The sequence below is a fragment of the Bidens hawaiensis genome, unplaced genomic scaffold (genome assembly GCF_021521415.1).
Source record: "Bidens hawaiensis isolate Kalapana, Puna unplaced genomic scaffold, B.hawaiensis_p1.1 tig00001576_1, whole genome shotgun sequence".
Lineage (NCBI taxonomy): Eukaryota > Viridiplantae > Streptophyta > Magnoliopsida > Asterales > Asteraceae > Bidens > Bidens hawaiensis.
In genome coordinates this window covers 1,365,218-1,390,531 of record NW_027491089.1, presented here as the reverse complement: position 1 = coordinate 1,390,531, position 25,314 = coordinate 1,365,218, and the positions used below count along the sequence as shown (strand labels likewise).

General features: G+C 36.1%; 1 long non-coding RNA gene across 1 annotated transcript; it reads left to right on the top strand.

Moving 5' to 3' along the window:
• Window positions 1–17,864: 17,864 nt before the first annotated feature.
• LOC143588581 (uncharacterized) lies at window positions 17,865–19,769 on the top strand. The gene is made up of 2 exons (XR_013145130.1): window positions 17,865–18,150; window positions 18,478–19,769. It is a non-coding gene; the product is annotated as an uncharacterized LOC143588581 (long non-coding RNA).
• Window positions 19,770–25,314: the final 5,545 nt, after the last annotated feature.

The following is a 25,314-nucleotide window of genomic DNA, read 5'->3' as shown; positions in this document are numbered from 1 at the left end:
ACTTCTCTCCCAAATCTGTTGTCTCTCTCCCTCCGATTTGCTCCGATGCCGTCGCAACCACTGTACGCCGCCGCCGCTCACCTGCTTATTCCAACCGCAACCCTTTCTTGATGCCGCTCAATTCCAACGACCTAGCTGCCTGCAGAACGTTCTCCGGCCACCACCGCATCTTAATTCCGGTAACCACTGATTCGTAATACATGCAAATAATTGGGATTTTAGGTATAACTAGCAAAAGTACCCGCGCGTTGTCGCGAGTTCATTCAAATTATCCCCTGTATTGGTTTGTAGTGTTTGATATGGTTTGTAATGATTTATCGGTGCGAACATGAGTAACTAAATATTAGGGATGAATGCAATGAGAAGAAAGGTGATATCGTGGTGAAGGTCGGTTGGAACAGGCTTGTTTGGTATTTGGATAAATATTCCATATTTTATAAAGGTGAATAAGTAATATAACGACCCTTTCTTTTTTGCATTTTTCATTAAATTGATTGTTGTTACTGTCGTGTTTAGAGCCATTACACCGACATGATGTAGTGTAACATTCTATGACAATATGTTCGGATCGTAACGTTATGGAAGGTTGGTGATATAAATTTGCCTTTTGATATCATTTTATTCATTTTGTTAACCATCAAATGTTATAGAACATTGACGAAAATAATATGTTATCCGGATTTTAGTGGTAATTGTAATGAGAAGACATTCCGTAGTTGTAAAAAGGTGATTAAGTAATTGGTTTTTCTTCATTCCGTATTAGGTAGAAAAATGCTTCAAATGTTGACCCTTAAGAAAATATAAGCGCTAATTATAACGTCTATTATACAATTGTAACGGCGAAGTAGATACTAAACATTAATAATTCCATAATTATCTCAAAAAAGGATCTGCTGGTCTCGTAAGCTTGAAAGTCATGGATGACGGTCCAAATTGGTTACCCACCATGCATCATTCCAGTCGTTGTCTTTAGTTGGGCAGACCGGTATGATGGTTATGAGTGCGGGTGATGCATCAATACATGCAATGTTGTTTCCTCTTCTTTAGTTGTGTTGCCGGTGGATCTGGGTGTTGCTGAGAACCAACACTATTATTTTTGTTAATAAAAACAAAATGTATAATTTGTAGTTAAATCACATGAGTAGTGAAATATGTTGTAGGTGTACCGAGGTTCAGTCCTTTCTGACGTTTTCTTGTTGAACCCTTTGTTGAAGCCGAACCCGTGTTTGTGTTGCTTAAGGGTATATGAGTTTTTCTTTTCTCATAGTGCTTTCCACTACGTGAATATCGACCTTCGGCCACATATGTGGTTTGGGCGATTTGCCACACTTCGGCTTAACTGTGTGGCTAAAAGGTCTTTGACCATGTTGGAAAACCTTCCAGAATGTTTTGGCCACGCATATTATTCTTCACGTGACCATTGTATACCTAGTCAGGTACTTTTCGCCACTCTTTGAAAAAAACTGTGACAAAAACTAGCCACGTTATAAAAACGTGTGGCGAAATGTGACCTACAGTCATAGTTTGTTTGATCTTTGATACATGTGACCAAAAACACATGCATTAGCCACAAACTGTGACATTTAACTAGCCACATGTTTTAAAAGTGTGGCCAAATTTGACAAACGGCTACTGTATTGATAAGAGATGTGTCTAAAAGGTAAAAGATATAGCCACTTATATTATGTTGTGTGACCTAATGTCACATTTTCTAGCCACATTATTAATAAAGTGGCGAAATATGACGAACAACCATTGTATTTATTAGTTATGTGGCTAAAACGCTTAAAATATATGGCCACTTGCACGATGTTGTGTGACCAAAGAGTAGTTTACTTTAATTTTTCAAAAGTTTTTTATTGTCATGGATACACATATTATGTGTGGCTATAAGTAATAAATGGTCACACTAAAATACTTTTAAGTGTGTCTAAATGTTATTAATGGCCACTTATACTAGGTTGTGTGACCAAAGAGTATCTTAGTTTTGCTTTTTATAAGTTTTTTATTGTCACGGATACACTTATTGTGTGTGGCTATAAGTTATAAATTGTCACACTTAAAGGATGTTTTTGTGTGTCCAAATGTAATTAATGACCACTTATACGAGGTTGTGTGACCAAAGAGTATCTTAGTTTTGCTTTTTATAAGTTTTTTATTGTCACGGATACACTTATTATGTGTGGCTATAAGTTATAAATTGTCACACTTAAAGGATGTTTTAGTGTGTCCAAATGTAATTAATGGCCACGTATTCGAGGTTGTGTGACTAAAGAGTATCTTAGTTTTGTTTTTTATAAGTTTTTTATTGTCACATATACAGTTATTATGTGTTGCTATAAGTTATAAATTGTCACACTTAAAGGATGTTTTAGTGTGTCCAAATGTAATTAATGGCCACTTATTTGAGGTTGTGTGACCAAAGAATATCTTAGTTTTATTTTTTGTAAGTTTTTTATTGTCACGGATACACTTATTATGTGTGGCTATAAGTGATAAATGGTCACACTATAATATTTTTAAGCGTGTCCAATCGTCATTAATGGCCACACGTTGATTTGACGAGTGACGACGTCATCATTGCCTTTACAGTTTCTTGTGCCGCCAAATTCAAATTGTCAGGGAGATGTACCGGCGCTTTCCGATGGTCTTAAATACCGGTCACAATCACAATCCATAATCAGAATCCACTATCACAATCACAATCCATAATCAGAATCCACTATCACAATCACAATCCACATTTCTTCCGATTATAATTTCCGATAATGGCTGCAGCTTGGCTTGAACGTGCACCGGGTGCTCAAGCCCCATCTACTACGACCCCACATTCTTCATGATACGATTCCACTTTTTTCCGGCGCCGTCCAGAGGAATCAAAGGGTGAGGTATATTGACTATGTCAACCCTCAAACCTTCATGTACCAACAACTTAACCGAATGGTTAGGTGGCTTGGGTACACGACTCTTGATTATTTCAGCACTGAAATGGTAGTGCCGGGAATCGAGGTGGCGTACATCGAGTTGAACGACTTGGAGCACTTCAAGGCGGTGTCCGTTTATGGGGCATTCCATTCTCAGGTGAACCTTCGCCTCCATAGGCTTAGGGACTCCACCTACACATCGGACGACATGTGGGAGAGGATCATGCCCTCTCATACTCCAGAAGATAATCCGGATGTAGATTCGGATACGGAATCTGATGGCAGGACTCCAGACTCCGATGTAGATTCTGATATGGAATCGGATGCTAGGAGTTAGTTATGTGAATGTTATTTATGTATTTTGGTTAATTTTATATATTAATGTAAATTTATTATTATATATTGTAAATGTTATTATATTTTGGTATTAATATATATGTTATGTGAATGTTATTATTAACTATAAAATAGGATTTAAGATCCGCTCTTCGGGACGGGACCGTTAAATCTAACGAAAAAACATAAGTAAAAACGTTAAACTATAAACTCGTTGCAAGTCAGCGCGAAGTTAATCTGTATCAAGTTACGACATCGAAACTAAACAAAAGAAATAAACCCGTCAATGTCAATACAACAAATTATCATATGTAGAACCAAAAAAACCGACACGTTACAGCAGCCATCCACACAAATTCGATTAGTATCAGCGTATACCAACACAAATTCGTAAACATAAATTAGTAAGCCAAATAAACATTTTAAAGGCGAGGTATTAAACGTTGAAACGTTGATATAAAACCATGCGGCGACGCGATATTTTTAAATCATGATAAGAGTTTCGATAATTGTTAAGACGAACTATACGAAAATATGAAAGCAAAGTTTAAGTAAATCGTTTAACCGACAAATAAAACATGTAAAGCCGACCATTGTCCAACTTTAGTGTTTAAAGATAATATGGTTTGTTAAATATTTTAATTAGTTGAAAAAAAAGTAAAATAAAGAAAATGAAAACTATTATTTTATATATGAAATTATGGATAGTGAATTAGTGATTAATAAAATATTATAAAATTGAATAGTAATTTTGTGTGGAGAATCAATCTCCTATTTAATATATATATATATATATATATATATATATATATATTAATGTTATTATTATATTTTGGTTGCGTTTTTTAAGCGTAGTTGATGTTGATTTTTTATAAATAACTTTAAAATAGATGTTAGTGTGAGTGAATAGCAAAATAGACCTAAAATTTAATTTTTGGTAGTTGAGACAGTAATTTGTTGTAGTTCAGTTGATTTGTAGCGTATCTAGTAAGATAAACTAGTTTTTTTATTTTAATTAACTTGAATGTAGGCTATTATTACATAAATGTATTTCAAAGATTTTCTGACAGGTATTCAAAAGCGTGTGATATACATTTTGACAGGTAGTATGCAGTTATACACTCAACAACCAACTATATAACAATAGAGACTTTAATGACTGCAATAAAACTGGTGACTGAAATTTATTACACTTCTATATATGTTATGTGAATTCCAAACTTGGACAAGCAGAAAATATCTAAGGTTTCCGCAGATCATAAACTTTCCAAAGATGTTAGATTTTGATAAAATCCTTTCCAAAACTCAATGCCGTCACCAAATCTTAAATCTAAGGTTACTGGTGACGGCATTGAGTTTGGAAGCGGTTTTTCAAAACTGAATTTTATTTGTTCAAAGGCTTCTTCAAGTCTGGAGGGTACAACTTTGGTATGCAAGTTAGTGAAAAGAAGGGCATAATGGTCTATTTTTATAAAATGAGTTGATAATGTTTTACAGGAAACCAGCTGTTGAAAAGTATGTTGAAACATAACCAAATAGAGGTTGTGCAAGAAACAAAACCATCAGACGAGAAATGATGCATTTTTGGGCTTTCTTTGTATTAATGTAACTTTGATATAGCACGAGTCAGTTATGAGTGTAATGACTTTATTGATCTTATGGTACACTACTAGTCAATTGTGACTTTTATCGATGTAACATGATGTATGTTTGAACTTGACACCAATTGACCAAAAAGCCAGAAGATGAAATGAATTCAACAAACCGGCCTGTACGTATAAGTAGTAATAGTATTAAAAACAACCAATATATTTTTAGTTTGAATTAATAAGTACAAAGTAAAGAAGGAAGATATCATGTATCACAACTATATTTAAACATTATTTACATCTAACTAGCCGAACAAACACAACTGCTGGGTCGACACCCCGACATCAGTGTCAATATCCATTACGAATAGTTGTAGGCTTTTTCCCGGGCCGCCAGTAATCATCCGGGGACTCATTACGAAGCAGTTGATTTGGTTGTACAAGTGGCAATGTATTACCCTCATGAGGGAAAGTTACCGTACTAAATTCCTCATTGACCTCGTCATACGAATGCCTATAATTCTTCGGTGGAGTCATGAGGACAACATGCTTTTTTCTATCCAGCTGATCTTGAACATAAAACACCTGGCGTGCTTGCGAGGCCAATATGAACGGATCATCCTTGTGGCCAAATTTGTTTAGGTCGAACGACGTGTAACCAAGAATATCATGTTTGACATGTTTACGGTCAACCCATTGGCACATGAAGACCAGAATTCTTTTAGTATGATAATCTAGGACCCATATCTCTTGCAAAACCCCAAAATAAAAGTTTTGTCCATACGTCACAACGTCTTTTTTTATGTGCATGTCATCCGCCTCTACACCAACCCCGCTGTTCTGGTAAACTCTACCATCATGAGATTTTGTATGAAATTCAAAACCGTTGATGTCGTACGAGTCGTATTTGTAAACGTTGTGGTGTGCTCCGTGTGCAATCCACTTTACGGTTTCCGATACAGAACCTGGGGAGCCCGCTAGCTCTCTTTCAACCTGAATTTCATTACAAGGATTAGATTCTTCACCTACATTGCAGAAACTATAAAAGAATTTTAAAAATTTTAGAAGACTTAATAAATTGATCTACCTTGTCGCGTAACCAGTCACCAAACTTTAAAGTATGCTCCTTCTCCAGCAATGCTTGTCGTTTACTAGGCATTTGGTTTTTCAAAGAGGTCTTGTGTTGTCTGGAAGTAAGAGTATAATATATTGCGAATTAATATATATATATACATACATACATATATATATATATATATATATATGTATATGTATATATTAATTTTGGGTGCGTTTGCTTAGCGTTTTAGGTATTTAGCTTTGTTTTTTGCCTTTGAACGTCTCGCGTAACTACCGTACGCTAAGGCATTAGCGTACAGTAACTGCACCCTATATATATTTATAAATATATAATTTAGAGTATATATGTTAGTAATACTTACTCGATATACAACGCTATTTCAGGCGTATTCTGCAGCACATAGAAATGTGCTCTCTTGAAAATATTAGGAGAAACTTCAACTAATTTAACGCCTGTGACAGGAATTGTCTCCCCATTATCATCATGCTTATCATGTGGAATACCAACAGTACTCTTGATGTTTTTTTGGTATTCGCTCAGAAACTCGATTGTTTCTTCTGCAATGTTCTCCTCAGCGATGCACCCTTCTGGATAAGTTTTGTTTCGCACATGCCCTTTGATAACCTTCATAAACCTTTCAAAGGGATACATCCAATGAAAGCATGGTGGCCCACATAATTTTATTTCTCTAACAAGGTTCACGGTTAAGTGAACCATGACATCAAAAAATGATGGCGGAAAGTACTTCTCCAGCAGGCACAGTGTAACTATTTGCTCTTCCTGCATCTTATCAAGCTCTTCTACAATGATTTCTTTACTACAAATTGACTTGAAAAAACAACAAAGCCTGATTATAGCATTTCTCATTGGTTCTGGCATGATGGACCGTATTGCAAGGGGCATAAACTGTTGCATAAGCATGTGATAATCATGTGATTTAAGGCCTTGTAGCTTCCTTTCTTTAAGATTCACCAACCTAGAGAAGTTAGAAAAATACCCTAGTGGATCCTTCAGTTTATACAGTGTTTCAAAAAACATGTCTTTTTCTTGCGCTGATAATGTGAAGCATGCTGCAGGCAGTTCTGTATTGTTGCCTTTTGCTTTCGGTTGCAATTCATTTTTAATCCCTAAAAACTCCAAATCCTTTCTAGCTGCCAATCCATCTTTTGTCCTACCGGGAATGTTCAGCAACGTCCCGACAATACTTTCTGCCACATTCTTTTCAACATGCATCAAATCAATACAATGTTGGACAGGTAAATACTTCCAATAGCTGAACCGTTGGTACCATATGTTGAACTTCTTCCAATATTGGTGCGGCGTGGTGTTATCCCTTTTCCACTTACTCCCACTTAGGGATTCAGATCCCTTTCCCCGTTCATTGTTAATGTTTTTGACCTCGTCGTATATCTCTTCCCCTGTCATAGGCTCTTTAGCGGTTCTCATCTCCTCTTTTCCGTTGAACGTCTTTGTTTGTTTTCTGAAAGGGTGGTCATGTGATAAATACCTTCTGTGGGCAGCATAACTCTGCTTTTTTGTGTGATAAAGTCAAACACACTGAGTGTCGCCCCGACACACCACACAACCTTTGAATCCACTGTAAGGGCAACCACATAGTGTACCAAGAGTAGGGTAATCATTAATCGTCCATAACACAACTGCACGTAGTGTAAACATTTCTTATGTATATGCATCATATGTTGGCTCCCCGACCTCAAATAAAGATGCTAGATCGTCAGTTAAAGGCTGTAAAAACACATCAATATTGTTTCCTGGCACTCCGGATATTAATAAGGAAAGCATGATGAATTTTCTTTTCATACACATCCAAGGTGGAAGGTTGTAAATGACTGCTAAAACAGGCCAGACACTGTGGTTTCTGTTGCCTCTATGTACGTCGACCCCATCAGTGCAAATCCCTAGACGAAGATTTCTTGGATCGCTTCTGATGGTATCGGAGTACCTGTCATCTATGGCTTTCCATGCTGGTGAATCTGATGGGTGGCGTAAAACACCGGGTTTATTGGTACTCGTGGCGTGCCATGTTAATTCTCTGCTGTGGTATTTGATTGAAAGAGGCGCTTGAATCATGGAATAATGGGAAAGTACCACAGTATCTTAGCGAGCGTGTTTATGTAAGTTTTGTTAGTCTTCTCATCCACCTTCCACCTTGACTTGTTACAAACTGGACATGCTTCCAAATCCTTGCAATCCTTATAGTAAATAATGCCGTCATTGATACACACATGTATCTTTTCGTATCCTGAGCCCATTGCCTTCATCATCCTTTTGCCCTCATACATATTATTTACCATTTCTTTATCTGCAGGTTGCATCTTTTTCAACAATTTCAGAAGTTCATCAACCAACTTATGAGATACCCCGTGCTTGCTCTTCAAGTTGAGTAGTTGTACTAATGCAGACAACTTGGTGAAGTCAAGACATCCTTTATATAGGGGCTTCTCAGCGTCAACAAGTAGTTGTAGAAACTCTTGATACTTCTTGTCGCCTTTGAAATTATCTTTTGTAGCATTTACCATTTCTACAGTTTCACAGGCATATGTTGGAATGTTGGTGTCAACAAACCCATTATTATCATAATTAGTTGGAATGCTGGTGCAGGCAAACCCAGTATTATTAACATAATTAGTTGGAATGTTGGTGTCGGCTTCTCCATGTTTTATCCAAGTAGTATAATTCTTATCAATTCCAAACCTGTACAAGTGATGTTCTACCTCGTTTACACTAAGAGATACGTGGTTCACACACTTAACACATGGACATGAAACAGAAATTGGTGGTGATGTCTCCTTGCAATTACGAACTGCAAAATGTAGAAATGCCTTAACTCCATCTCTATATGATTTACTGCACCTGTCGCCTACTGACATCCAAAACTTATCCATCTTCCAAGAATTTTTTGATTATCTGTGTCATCAACGATATATATATATATATATATATATATATATATATATATATATATATACTAATTAACGCCAATAAATGTAACTGACTAAAAACAAAAATATTTGGTTCTCACCTGAGATTAATGAAGCTGTTTGGTAGGATTGAGATTGATGAGAGTTCAATAAATACACTAGCAGATCATTTATTAGGGTTTGGTGAGATTGTGAGATTTTATTTGGTCAATACTAATTGATTTGTGAGTCTTTCAGAAGATAACTCAATTAATTGGCGGGTAAAAATGAAAATTTTAAACTTCTAAATTTCGTTATATAAATATTAGAAGAGGTTCTATTACGTTCTCAGGGTGTAGCTCAAACGGTTGAGGCGCTTGTGATTAAACATAGATTGCTAATATCGCGGGTTCGAAACTTAGGAGGGACATATTTTTATTCATTTTTGATAATAACCACTTTTTAATGAAATATTATAATAACATCTTTTTAATGAAGTAAATACACTGTGATTTTGGAAACACTCAAACTAAACTACGGAAACACTCAAACTAAACTACTCATTAAGCCTTTAATTGCGTTCAGAAACATAAAAATACATCATAATAGCTGTTCTAAAATCATAACAAAGTTTCTTAGCTTTTAATTACAAAACTAATTAAAAGCCCTAAAAACAACAAGAAGCAAATAAAATACAATAACTTCACTTTTTTTTTTCTGATTCAATCCTTGAAGCTACACTCCTTGCAAGTTGATCCTCTAATGACTTATTTGCCCTTATTAAGATAGGAATTATGTCTGTATATCTTGTGCACACATCAGATCTTGTGGACGAAGCACAATCAGACCATATAAAGAAATCACATTTTTTGCCCTAAAAGTTGAAAAAAATATAGGGTTTATGGTCAACAATTGTAACCTGAGATGAATTCCAACTTTATTTGCAATTTCACTAACCTGAGATGCACAATTGTAGAACCTCCGACCTGGATTTTTGGTGATGCTTTATGTTCTTTGAATGGCTTCAACTCCACAAAAACAATAAACCTGAGATCGATTGCTTCTGTTACTAGATGTGGTGGTCCTCGATGTGATTTCTTCCATGGTGAAAAAGGAGTTTTTATTGAAAACAAAACTAGATATATAAGTATATATATATAGGAGGGTTTAGAAAGGAGTTGTTGTACACATGCTTTTTATTACCATTTTAGGATATTTATATGTCTTTTTACAGTAGCGGGTTGCATGCATAACAGACTCTTTTGAACAATTATATTACATATTTTAACCAAATTGATTACATGCATTTTTAACAAAGAAATATGAGAACCATTAATCCATATTTACCATTCATCAAAAGATGCATCACAAATTTACCCTTAGTTACAATACATAAAACATGTTAAGAAAGCATTTTAAGATAATATATATTTACCATTCATCAAAAGATGCCATACAAAAGGTACCATTAATTACAATTAATACATCACAAAAAAACAAAGACCAGCAAAGCTAACATCACCATCACTCCGCCTTGTCCACAGTCTCCGCCCCCATCTCCTTAAAACTCATGTTGGTTGACACCGTAGTCGTAGCATTCAGACTGTTGTTGCTGATAATCAGCAACCATTGCTCGAAACTCAATGTCGTCTTCCCACAACATGAGGTTATAACAGGATTGGAAGGTGTTTGTTTTTTCGGCGGCGAGTGTAGCCCTAATCGCTTCGACTTTCTTCAACAGAAAGTCGTCTTTCTCTTTATGAAAATCCATCGTTTTTTCCACGATGGCCTTCACGGTTTTCTCAGAAGAATTCATTTTTGTTATCTCTCTAAAACTGTTAGTGTGATTGAATAACCAAACATAATGTAGTTAAGTTTGATTTGTAGTAAGATATAGTAAGATCTAGTAAAATATAGCTTAACTTTAATGTAGGCTATCATTACCATAATATTTTCCCGACATTTTTGACAGGTGACGTATAATTGTGATCAATTAATTCTGACAGGTGATATAAATGCAAGTAATCTCTAGATTAAACAAAAACACATGAGACAAATTGGTGCGTTTCCCAAGCGTGGGACACCCTTTTGTTTTTTTATTATATTTACTATTCGTCTGTGAGCATTTTGGTTATATATACCTACACCACATATGTGAAACTCATATACCTACATAATTTTAAATTATTATTTTTAGTTAATGGATTGCTCATCATCATCATCATCCAGATCCTACAAGGCTGCCCTCAGAAGGCGAATTGAGGCTCAAATCGAGGTAGATAAAGCTTGTCGGGAAACTCTTACTGAAGAATTTGTAAAGACTATCAACAGCTTGGATGCCAGGGATCTCATTACAAAAGTTCTTACTTGGATGCCCGCTAGTTGTATCCGAGAATCTTGATGTTTTGTTTATGGTTGATGTAGGACAGAGAGAGCTCGACGAGTTAAAACTTTTGGGCAAGGCAATTCTTGAACTGAATTGCTCAATGGAATTGAAGTTGAAGTTTCTTATGTCATTCAGAGATTAGTATTTGATGGTGTTTCATGGTGTGTTTTTATGTGTGTCACTCAGAGATTAGTAGTAATATAATTTGTATGTTTGTGATGGTGTGTGTGTATGTGTGTTTTGGTAATAATAAAATTTGTTGGTTATGTGTTAAAACATTGATTCAACATGTAACTATTATCTTAAAGTGGTAATGTACATAGCATAACATAACAAGTATCTTAAAGTACATAGCAGTCACTTTTGAAACCATTCAAATTTGTTGTTGCCATTTCTTAAGTTCATCAATCAACTCTTCTCCGATTAAACGAGTGTCGTCATTTTCATGGAATAGCAGTGCTTTCTTGATAAGAGTATTTCTGTGTTGGTTTGTATCCGAGAGGAGGATTTTGCACAAATACTTTAACCTCAACCCTTTTAGCTGTCTTTGTTGTTCAGGGCCTTCCGTTTGGAGATTACACCGGCATGGTCACTTCCCATCATATTTCTCCATGTGTCTCATAGCAAAAATACCACAATCTATTCCATTACTTTTTGTTCTCCATGTCATCTTCAATCTATTGATTGTTGCTACTTGGATTTGCTGAGCAATGGGGTGTTTGATTGTTTTAAGATACATGCAAATGACGTTTCTCTACACAAAATAGAAAGAAATTTAAGTATTTTGACAATTTTTATAACAGGTATGTATGTTTTTTGGGTTAATGGTATATATGTTTACCAGTATATCAGGAGTCTTTCCGTATCTTTCTTCAAAATTCTCTCTAATTGCTTTTGATTTGTCTACTAAGATTTTAAACTTTGCATCAGCTGGTATTTCTTGGTTTGCACTGTTTTCAATTAAGTCTATCACTCCTGTTTGAAGATTGAAGGCAACCACAACGAAATGATCGTGTTGTAGAATTGGCACGAGCACTATTGCAACCTCCTTGAGTGATAGAATTCAACTTTCTCTTTCGATGTTGTCTGAAAACACATCCAGTCTTTCTTTGTCTGTGAAACCCCTTGACTCAGAATAATGGTCACTTGTCTGTATAATAATTAAAATGCAGATGATTAAAGCGTTTATTCAGCGTTTTCTAATAGTACAAACAAAATAGATTAATTTGTACCAGCACATTGCTTGAAGCAAAGAATCTGAACGGTGATGCTGTAGATTTTTTCTTTTCTTCATAGTTCATTACATAGCTGAATGCATCCATTGCATTGGCGGCTATATAAATGCCAGGACAGAAGCTTTCACAGACCACCTTGAACGATTCTATGTGAGTGGACTTGTAGACCTCCTCCCAAATGTCACCAAGACAAAAAAATATATACTCTGAAAGTATTTCTTCATCTTCAGTGACACTAGCGGATGCGTCAACCTCTCTCAGAAGATATGTAGAGTTCAGTGTAATGAGGCTATCACTTGTTGACAATCCGGTGTCAACTGTTAAACATAAAACAACTCACATTAAATTTGACTGAAATTAATTGTAACTATAAGTAAATAGCTTATTTGCCCTTTTGGTTTTTATTTATAATTACATACCCTCTTTTGCCCACGCAACCACTGTATTAATAACTTCATCAATATCTGCGCACGAGACATTGTTTTCTTGACCTGCATCACCTGCATCATTTTTTACTACAGCCAAAGATGTAATATGTTCAACTGTGATTATAATTAAGCTGGTAAATATATGATATACCTTTCTGAGCAGCCATTGGACCACCAACACCAACATCTGAATCAACTGCATCACACATATGTAATAAGTTTAAAAGAACAACATAAGTGTTTTAAAAGCGTTTTAACTATACTAATAATTAATTTAACCCAAATACCTTTTAGAGCAGCCACTAGACCACCAACACCAACATCTGAATCTTGTGTTTTAGGGACCACATTATTAGTGAATCTGTTTTTTCCATTCACAACATCTAGCAAAGATATTCTCATTTGATGGATGTCTATCCTTTCATTGACGGACCAACTCATTGATCTCGGAGCAAATTTTATCAAATTTCTTCAACTTGTTATCCATTGCCTTATTACAAGACTGTAAAAAGAAAATATAGTTTGGGTTAATTCAAAAACATTTTCAATTTATCCCAGCCAGTTGTAATTGTTGGAATTGATCTGCCCAAGACACATATTAGAGTTGATGTGGCTAGTACGTATTGATCCAAGTCGGGTCATATCGAATAACAAGCTAGACAAACACCGAGAATATTTGTTTATGTATGATATGATCATAAGTAAATGAATATTGACACTTGAGTTATTTGGAAAAGGGTTTCTAAATAAAAATGTACTTGTGTAATAAACAAATCATATGGATGATTTATGTTTTATGAGAGAACATTACATGTTGTTAATTAAGTTGGTTAAATAAAAATATGTGAATAATGGTTACTAAGCATGTCACCCAACATGTAATAAGTTTTGTTATATCTTATAAATATATATATGGATATATATTTATGTTATAAAACAAAATTAATAATATTAATAATGTAAAGGAATCTCTTACACTTGATATTATTTTATTATTAAAGTTGAGGTAGTGGAGACATGCAATGGATATCATTGGTGGAGAGAAAGATGCTTTTGAATAAAACCAAGTCTTTATCTTTCCTTCTTTCATAACACATAATTAATTATACACAAGTAACAAAGGTTTCTCTCTTCTCTTTTCCTCTTGGATTTTCGGCCAAGGAAGAAAGGCAAGGAAGAAAGGGTTATCAAGTGTTCAAATCCTAGCTAGAAGTGGTGTCTTGTTGGAGCTTGGGGTATACTAGCTTGAGGAGCTTCCATATTCAAGTTCTTGCCTTTCAATCATCATCCTTTTCACACTTCTTTGGTTACTTTAAAGGTAGTTTAACATGCATGAACTTATAGTGACATGCATGTGTTTGATAGTGTGTAATTCGTATTTGGATCCGGGTTTGGGTTTTGCATGTATTGAATTGGTTCTATACACTAAAACTAACAAGATTTAAAACTTATATCCGCTGCGTTTTTGGTAAAATAAGGATTTTATCACTTTGATAATCTTGTTAAAACCCAACAATGGCATCAAGAGCCGCTTATACGAATGCATGCTTCATTAGACCCAAAATTTTTCGGTTTTATGGTGGGTTTCACCATTTGGCCGAAAATTTTAGGGGTTTTGGTTACCCCATGGTTTTTCAAGGTTATACTTTACATGCATGTGGTAATCTTGAAAAACCAAGTCATTTGGATGATTGTTTAGTTTGTTTGGACAAAACCCGAAACTTTCGGTTTGCTTAAGCTTGGCCGAAAGTTTTGAGGCAAAAAGGGGAACCATTTTGGTCTTGTATTATTGCATATTTGGATGTGTAATAGATGTTCATAACCTAGCCATGGCCTTGTGTTTGGTTGAATGATTGTGTTGGTTGTTGTCACACCCTCAAAATCCACTAACGGAGTTTTACCGTCAGAGGATGTGAACTAACAGGATCGGAATCATTAGTTATAATCAAACCATAAAAACGTTTAAATGAAATTAAGTGCGGAAGCGTAAAAACCAAGAGATAAAAGTTGCGTCACGCAGGACGACTCAAAACCCCATAATAAAAGTTTAAAATCAGGTTGCATAAACAAAAGCGTTTCAAACAATGCATGATCCTATACTGCGCGCCCGCCTCGGCTACCTGAGAATAACATACTAAAAGTGTCAACACGGGGTTGGTTAGTTCACAAGTTTATATAAAATAAAGCGTTTAGCGTTTGCGTTCAGCGTTTTGCGTTCAACGTTTTGCGTTAAGCGTTTTGCGTTAAGCGTTTTGCGTTACCAGATAGTGTTAAATCAATTATATATCTATAGGTAGCTAGCCTATAAAACAAGTATTACTAAGTGTTCGTCACCGAAGCTGACTGTTTATCATTTGCTTTGCCACCAGGTCTATCCCGACCATGGTATGTGTTTAGCCAAGATTACACCCACTCGACCTCCAGTCGAGTTTAGCGTTGGGTGGGGTTTGTCAAACCCAGTAGTACTACTCAACAATGACTCGCTATTATCCAATATTAAACGGTTCGATGTGAATGAAGGACTTTAGTTATTGTGTTTGCCACTTAGTCTTTACAAGTGATATATAATCTATATTAACAAAATCTTAAATGCGTTTTCGGAGTATGTTATCTCCCCCAAGTGAAAAGCGTTTGAAAACAGTTTAAAAGGGGTAAGTGAACTCACTGTTTGCGAAGTATTCCCAAAATAATTCACCAAGATGCGCGTCACAGAAAAACTCTCTCTAGCGTTCTAAAACAAAAAGGAGATTTTCTAAGTGTCGGAACTATTATCGAGTCTCTAGACTCGGCACATAATACCTATGCACACAACATGTTTCGTGTTTCGTTTGTGAATCGTGTGTGACTTTAACAAGTGTATTTGTGATACGTTACATGTGTGAGCAATTATTTACGTGTCATGTATTCATAATGTACATCACTAGCAATTACTCCCCGTAAGGGCAATTTGGTCAACACATAACAATTAACTAGCAATTATTCCCCACGAGGGCAATTTGGTCAAATCATGACAATCAATTAGCAATTATTCCCCGCAAGGGCATTTTGGTCAAAACACGATAATAAATTAGCAATCACGTTGTTTCATGCAACTTTCACAAAATTCAGCAACTAGTTTCTTAACGACAGAATTCTACTTGAAAAACTAGTCTATCCCACCGATCATAGCATCACAATTAATTTACCAAAAATCATCACAAAAGCATATATGTCTTAGGTTTCCAGAACATATTTTATTATATTTTTATTCCACATAGGTTTCTCACAATAATCAAATCATTACAGCAAACTCATAACAGTCAAATTCATGCGCAACAGAATGTTATTTGAAATTCCCGTTAAACGAAAAATCCAATAATTGCAAGACCACTTGGATTAGGTTCCTAACTCAACAAGTCAACTTTCAGAAGTGGAACCAACGCAATTGGTCTCGTATTTCATGAGATATAACATTTACAAAACAACCTAACAGCAGGTCTAACAACTCAGCTTTGCACAACGTTTTTGTAAAATCATAAAGGTTAACTTTTACACGTCCAAAAATTGCAAATTTACATTCTTTAGAAACTAGACTCAACCTAGTTTACTGTAGTATCAATTATCTCAACCAATTTTCACATTTACACCCCGTTACAGTCAATTGAACATCAACAACACAATCTGTCTAGAAACTGTTTGCATCCAAACTCAACATATTAACTATCTATGGACCACAAATCATTCATATAACATTCTAGACACTATAACCACTATCCATGCATATCAATTACACCATACACACATGGTTAGGGTTTTATTTGATCTCAAACTCAAAGACACAACAATTAACATGCAATAGGACCAATACTAGCTATCAATTCAACAATCAATACATCTTTCAATCAAAACAAGACACATGAACACCATCACATATAAAAATCAGACCTAGGGTTTATAATTAACCCATTAAAATCGAAATTAAGCATAGAGGATGCATAGGATAGTTGTTTATACCTTCCTAACACCTTAATCTTCAATCAAACTTGAACAATCTTGATTGTATGTGTGTATATGAGGCCGATCGCAAGGGGGGGGGGCATAGAGCTGCCGTCGGGTTTGGGAGGGAGAGAAAGAGTGTTAGGGTTTTAGTTTATGTTATTATTTATAATAACATGTTACACTTTAGTCCCTCAACTTCCAAATGTTACTTTTCTAGCTTAAATAACTAGTTCTAGCACATTGAGTTAACGTTTATACCATGTTATCACATAACACATAAGTCTAACACATAATTATCACATAATTATTGTTTTGACGTTTTTCGTTTATTCACCAATCGTTTGCGTCAACTCGTTTGCGTTTCGGTGCAATTCCCGAAAGACTACACATGTAGTAAGTGTTAAGCGTCATTTAAACCCTAGTTTAAATGTAATGAGGTGTGCGTTATAGATTCAGTGATCTTTAAGTTTGAATTGACGGAGTTGAGTTAACGGAGTTAACGGAGTTAACCTGAAATTGACGATTGTCACAGTTGTTTGTTCATTCGATTTGGTTGTAATATTTATTTGGGTTTGTAATCTATTTATTCATTCATATGGCTTGTAATAATAAGTAGATTAGATGTATTTCTTTTACTAGAAAAATGTATTAGGATATATTTTGTAAAAGAAGATGCATGGATGGAAGCCCAAATAAAATGATGAAGACCACAACACCGGGAGTAAACACTTGGAGCATATGGATGCGGAATCAAGTGGGAGTTCACCGACACAAGTGCATGTTCTTTTGGGTCCCTTAGGAGAGACTTTTTGACACACTTGTCTTCGGTCAACAAGTGTGGTCAACATTAGGAGGCTATGGTTATGAACTTGTGGTTGTGTATATTTTATGCTTGCATGGTTGATTTACTTATTATTTGCAATATGGTTTGCTTAACAACTTAAAATCAACTAGCATAAAATTGGTTCCTTAGAAATCGTTAGGTAATAAAAATTGGTTTTATTAATAGCTAATGATTTCATAATAAAATGGGTTTTATTAAAAGGAATTTTGAAAATGGGTTTTTCAACTAAGTACCATACATTTGAATGCATGCAAATGAAAGGTACAATAAATAGTTTTCCAATCTAGAATTTAGAAAACTAAAATCCCTTTTAAAAACAAGTTAAACACCATCCTTTTATACGACACTTAGTCACTTGTAGACTTGATAGTGAGTTAGGATCACCTAAGCACTTTAAGAAAACTTGTGATCTTAAGGTGATTTTACAAGTACTTTTGGCATTAGGATCACCTAACCACTTGTATGAGTAAACTCACACGTGTGTATAAGTAGGACGACTTGATTTGAAACCATGACTATAGGATCACCTTAACATGGCGTTCAAAGGTGTTGATGGGATTTAACATACCAACTAAACATATGATGTTTAACCGATCCCATAAAACTAGAAGTTGCAAAGGGTTGCAATTGTCAAACGTTGACTACCTTGTTAATTCGAATAGTAGGATAAAGGTCACCTAACTACTATTTGAATGAAACGTTGGGTTCTAGATTTTAATCAATAATTGTCTAGGAGATATTAAAGGGTATTAAAGATTAAAATTTTATTAATATCGAAAATACTAATTTGAACTTTGTTAAAATTCTTTTAGATGGCCGCAAGCAACGCACCGAACACAATTATCCCACACGTGCATAATCTATCACTAAGATCCATTCTGGATAAGGATTGTCTAAACTTTAACAACTTCATGGATTGGTATCGAAACTTGAGAATTGTTCTCAAGCAAGAAAAGAAGTCTTATATATTAGACGATCCTATTCCCGATGAACCCGATGTCAACAACTTGGATGCCTATGCGGATTGGCTGAAATACAACGAGGATTCGGTGCAAGTTTCTTGCCTCATGTTGGGAACAATGATTCCCGAGATCCAAAAGGATTTCGAGAATCATGGGGCGTATGACATGATTACCCAGCTTAAGGAAATGTTCCTTACTCAAGCTCGGGTTGAGCGATTCGAAACGGTTCGAGCGTTTCATGCGTGTCATATGGAAGAAACCCAATCTGTTTCATCTTTTGTACTTAAGATGAAGAGCCACATTGATCGGCTTGAATGACTTAACTGTCCCGTCTCAAAAGAGTTAGTCACGGATTTGATCCTAAATGGCTTAACTAAAAGGTTTGAGACATTCGTCATGAACTACAACATGAACGGATGGGACAAAAGCATTGGTGAGCTTCACGCAATGCTTAAGACAGCCGAAGCCGGCATGGGTAAAAAGGTTTTACCCGTTCTTGCGATCAATGAGGGTGGCTCAAAGAAAAGGCATCACCCGGAACCAAAGGCAAGGGTTGCCGTTGGCAAGGGGCAAGTCAAGAAGGGGTTCAAGGGAAAGACAAAGGCAGAACCAAAACCAAAGAAGCTAAAGGTTAGCGCTGAGGATCCGTGCTTTGGTTGTGGTGAGATAGGTCATTGGATGAGAAACTGTCCGACCAATCTCAAGGAGTTGAAAGCTAAAAGGGATGCGGGGCAAACCTCAGGTACAACTTTCATGATTCACATTGATCTTAATATTATTTCTTCTAACACATGGGTATTGGATACCGGATGTCGAACTCATATATGCAATTCATTGCAGGGGTTCAAAAGAAGAAATGAAGTGAAGAAAGGAGATATAAGTCTTTTCATGGGCAATGGAGCAAAGGTTGACGTCCAAGCCCGAGGAGATTATGTTTTAAAACTTCCAAATGGTTTGGAAATTATTTTGAAAAACATTTTTTATTCCCCTAGTTTGACTAGGAATATTATCTCTGTTTCTGTATTAAGACAATCTGGTTATGACTTTAAGTTTGTTGATAATGGTATTTATGTTTTCATGGATAATGTCTTTTATTTTAAAGCGATGCCGTTTAATGGCATTTATGAATTAATTCATGATGACTCATACATTGATAACTCGTTGTACCAAGCTAAAACCAAAAGACTTAAAATGGATTTGAGTAATACTTTTATTTGGCATTGTCGTCTCGGTCACATAAACAAGAATCGTATTCATACACTTCGAAAGAATGGTCTTTTGAAATCAAATGTTGATTCATTTGATGAATGTGAATCTTGTTTATTGGGAAAGATGACCAAAGAGCCCTTTAATGGAACAAATGAGAGGGCGAAAAACTTATTAGGTATCATACATTCGGATGTATGTGGACCTTTTAGGACAATGACAAGAAATGGTGAAAAATACTTCATTACCTTTACCGATGATTATAGTCGCTATGGGTATGTGTTCTTGTTAAGACACAAAAATGAGGCCTTTGAAATGTTCAAAGTCTTCCAAAATGAAGTACAAAATCAACTCAACAAAACAATCAAAGTACTACGTTATGATAGAGGAGGTGAATACCTCAATGATGCGTTTCTAGAACATCTTAGGAGTTGTGGGATTGTCTCACAACTTACTCCACCTGGAACACCACAACATAATGGTGTGTCCGAGAGGAGGAATCGAACTTTATTGGACATGGTTCGATCCATGATGGCTAGAAGCTCATTACCTCTATCATTTTAGGGTTTCGTTGTGATCTCCGCTGCCCGTATTTTAAAATATGGCACCAACCAAGAAAGTGGATAGGACACCTTTTGAAATATGGCATGGAAAGGCTCCAAAATTTTCATATTTAAAGGTATGGGGTTGTGAGGCTTACGTTAAGATCTACACCCCTGACAAACTTGAATGTCGATCCACTAAGTGTATATTTGTAGGATATCCCACGGATTTGATGGGATATTATTTCTACAATCCAAGCGAGCATAAAGTGTTTATAGCTCAAAAGGCTAAGTTATTGGAAAGAAGGTTCCTTATGGAAGGAACTGATAGAACTGTAGAACTCGAAGAGGATCGAGAGCTACAAGCCGATACACGTTTGGTTGACACTAGCAATCAATAAGAGGTTGTTGAGGATGATCAAATGGTTGATCAAAACACACAAAACATTCGCAAATCTGGTAGAGTTAGCACCCCGCCTGAGAGATATGGATTTTTCATGGATGGATGCTACGTGGTAGATTCGGATGAACCCACTACATACCGAGATGCAATGTCGCAATCTGATTGTGACAAATGGCTAGAAGCCATGAATGTTGAGATGCAATCCATGCATGAAAATCAAGTATGGGACTTGGTTGCTCCACCTCTAAATTCCAAACTCGTTGGAAGTAAGTGGGTTTTCAAGAAGAAAACTGATATGCATGGAAACTTGGATACTTATAAAGCTAGACTTGTAGCAAAGGGTTTCACTCAAACTCAAGGGTTGATTATGATGAAACTTTCTCGCCCGTGGCGATGCTAAAGTCTATTAGGATATTGTTTGCCATAGCCGCATATTATGACTATGAGATATGGCAAATGGATGTCAAAACTGCTTTTCTAAATGGGCATGTTAATGAAGATGTTTATATGGTTCAGCCTGAAGGTTTTATCAAAATCCACAACATCCTAACAAAGTATGCAAGTTGAAGAAATCAATCTATGGATTGAAACAAGCATCTAGAAGTTGGAATCACCGTTTTGATGATGAAATTAAGAAATTTGGATTCATCAAAAACGCTGATGAAGCTTGTGTGTATAAGAAAGCTAGTGGGAGCATCATAACCTTTCTGGTATTATATGTCGATGACATATTACTGTTTGAAAATGACATTCCAACCTTGGAAGATGTAAAAACCTGGCTTGGAAGCTGTTTTTCCATTAAGGATCTTGGTGAAGCCGCCTATATTCTGGGAATAAGGATCTATAGGGATAGATCAAGGCGGTTGATAGGTTTGAATCAAAGTGCATACATAGACAAGATCTTGAAAAGGTTCAAGATGGAAAACTCTAAGAAAGGTTTGGTACCTATTCAAAGAGGAACGATGTTGAGTGCTTCTCAATGTCCAAGCTCAAAGGATGAGCAAGACAAAATGAGTGGTATCTCATATGCATCTGCTATAGGATCCATCATGTATGCCATGATTTGCACTAGACAGGATGTGTCATGCGCCTTGAGCATGACAAGTCGATACCAACAAAATCCGGGAACTAGCCATTGGATGGCTGTTAAGAGCCATATTTTAATCCAGAAATTAAGAGTTTTGTGTGTCGTGTTTAAGGTTAGTAATCCAGAAATTAAGAGTTTTTTGTGTTAAGTTCAAGTAGCTAGAGAGAAACCGAGAGAGAGAGTCGTGTGGGACGACCCGAGGTAGAGCTCACCTCGGGTCGACCGTCTTTGTTTTCATGTTTTGGTATGTAACGAGTTATGGTTATTATTATAAAAGATCTGCAGATTTGTTTATCCCATTCGTGTGTTTGTTCGTGTGTTTGTATGTGTGCAATCGTGTTCTTCGTCTTGTACACCATTAACGAGTCTAGGAGGATTCCGCACTCCTAGACCTCGTGCGGATCTCGTATCGATCGGCGACGCCCCGGGGGGACTTACAATTGGTATCAGAGCTTTTGCTCGATTGTGTGGTTCGGGATTATCATGACGAGCTGTAAAGGCGATGAGTTGAGGACCAAGAGACGAAATGATAGAGACGATGATCCCAATGCGTCGAAAGATGCAGGTGGTGAGCTACCAAGAACTGATCAAGCTCTTGGAACTTCCACAACTCAGGGGGGGTCGACAACTGCAGCTGGTGGTGATGATGTGGTGGTAGTGGACGTAGAGGAGATGGATGATGACTTGGTTGGTGATGATGATGTACTACCGAGTGATGTGATAGAGAAGATTGGAGAAGAGATTGTGGTTGATAATGAGATTGAAGAGGGAGAGATAGTAGAAGAGAATGTGGAGCATGAGATACCAGATGTTGATAGATATGAGTCAACAGATTGGAAGTGATGAGACTGAATGGGAAGAGCAGCCTAGATGGAAAGAAGGCTATGCTCAGTGGTTCGTCAAAACGAAGAAACCGGCGGTCCCTACAATGTTTAAGAAGAGTTACAACATTAAAGGCTATGCTGAAGCGAAGAAAGGGATTATTTGCTGGATATACGATGAGCAGTTGAGGCTCTTTGTTATTAAAAGGTATGACGGTGTTCAGTACTTTAAAAGGATGTTGAGATCGTTGAATACACTGCCAGAATGTGAAGTGAAAGACTTAACCAGATTGGGATTGATAAACAGAAGTGACGATAATATGGCTAGAGTTATTGGGAAAATTGTGTGGAAAGAGATTTTAAGAGAAGAAATTTGAGCTGTTGAAACCACAAAAGGGAAAACTTGTTGAAGACAAGGATAGAGGTTTAAGAGCTGATGGAAAACCTTGGATGATTATGAAGTATAAATCGATCCGGTGTTTGAAAGAAGTATCGATGAAATTAATGCCCAAGGATGTGCTTAAAGACCTGAAGTGGTGGTATGTAGATTGTGAGACAGCTGAGGCAGTGATGGAAGACGAGGATGAACAAGAGGTGCTAAGAGTTTATGATCCGATGCACTTGGTAAACTTATCGCAAGCTGATTTGCAGGTGTTGAATGATAAGAAGATATTTTATATTCCTGCTTGGAAAGACGAAGCGAGGAAATATCAAAGAGTTGTCTCGGTTTGTGTTCGAGAAGGAGTGCATGCTTGAAGATAGAAGATTGAAGATTACAAGACACGTGTTTGAAGCTAAAGAGATGAAGCTACTGACAAGGGGGAGTCTGTTGGTGCATGATGTCAGTAGTTCAGTGTCGAGTGTCTGTAATCGTGTTAGTTAGATTTGTTTTTGTATGTAGCGAAGTTAGCTAACAAGTTCGCTGATATGGGCGAACTTGTTAGACAAGCGAAGTTAGGGACAACTTCGGCCTGAACATGCCAGGCGAAGTTGTCGCCTTTATATACAGCTAGGTTACGGCTGTGTTAAACAGTTTTTAGAGAATTCCAGAATTCGGTATTCGAGTCAGAGAGTCTGTATTAGTGATCATAGCATCACGTGTTTACGGTTGGAATACAACGTGTGTTTGATTATCGTATCGTGTGTTTAATCGTATTGTTTTCTATACTCGTAACGTCTTACGTAGGGATTCCGCACCTACGTAGAACGCGATATCTCGTGTAGATCCGGCTGGGAACCTACACTTGCGCCTTAGGACTTCGATATTCTAGTGATTGGATTTGATCAAAATTTGTATTTGGATATTGGAACAATTTTATTTTAACTCAATTATATGGTTTTGGTTATGGTCATGTTCTTGAGTTATGTTCCATTTTAGTATGTTTAAATCCGTGAATAATTTGAATTATTCTAAACGTCCGTAGTCGTTCATATTTGTGGGAACAAATGTGAAAGTAAGACTATTATGAACTTGGATTGGTAGATATTCATGAGGTATGAATATAGCAAAGGGTTGCTGCCAAGGTTCATAGATATTTATGGGATAATATTGGACTGACCCGCTCTCAATTTTACTGCATGGAATCCTTGGGATTTGTGATCATAAGTAAATTTGAGTAAAGGCCAACTTCATAGTATCCTCCGACCTGGGATACATATTGGGTCTTGATATTCATCGACTATTATGCTTTGACTTAGTTCTTCGTTGCTCTGAAATATGTCAGTACATAAGGCTAAGCTCAAGTATAGTACAAGGTGATAGTGAGAGACGTATGTAGTCAATATGGGATTTGTCCCTCTTATTCATTGAGAGTTAAATGTCTAAGGCCTGACAAGTTAAATCAACAGAGAATGATCACTTTGTGTCTCTGGATTTAACATGACATTTGTGGCAAAAGGATAAATCATTTTCAAGTATGGGACTTGAAAGGGATGATGTTATTGAATGGCACTTCGTCATGCGTATTAGAGGTAGTAAACCGTAGTTAGGCGGTATTTGGTACTTGCATCAATCTTCTATGTATCTTGTGCAAGTGGGAGATTGTTGGAATTGATTTGCCCAAGACACATATTAGAGTTGGTGTGGCTAGTACGTATTGATCCAAGTCGGGTCATATCGAATAACAAGCTAGACAAACACCGAGAATGTTTGTTTATGTATGATATGATCATAAGTAAATGAATATTAACACTTGAGTTATTTGGAAAAGGGTTTCTAAATAAAAATGTACTTGTGTAATAAACAAATCATATGGATGATTTATGTTTTATGAGAGAACATTACATGTTGTTAATTAAGTTGGTTAAATAAAAATATGTGAATAATGGTTACTAAGCATGTCACCCAACATGTAATAAGTTTTGTTATATCTTATAAATATATATATGGATATATATTTATGTTATAAAACAAAACTAATAATATTAATAATGTAAAGGAATCTCTTACACTTGATATTATTTTATTATTAAAGTTGAGGTAGTGGAGACATGCAATGGATATCATTGGTGGAGAGAAAGATGCTTTTGAATAAAACCAAGTCTTTATCTTTCCTTCTTTCATAACACATA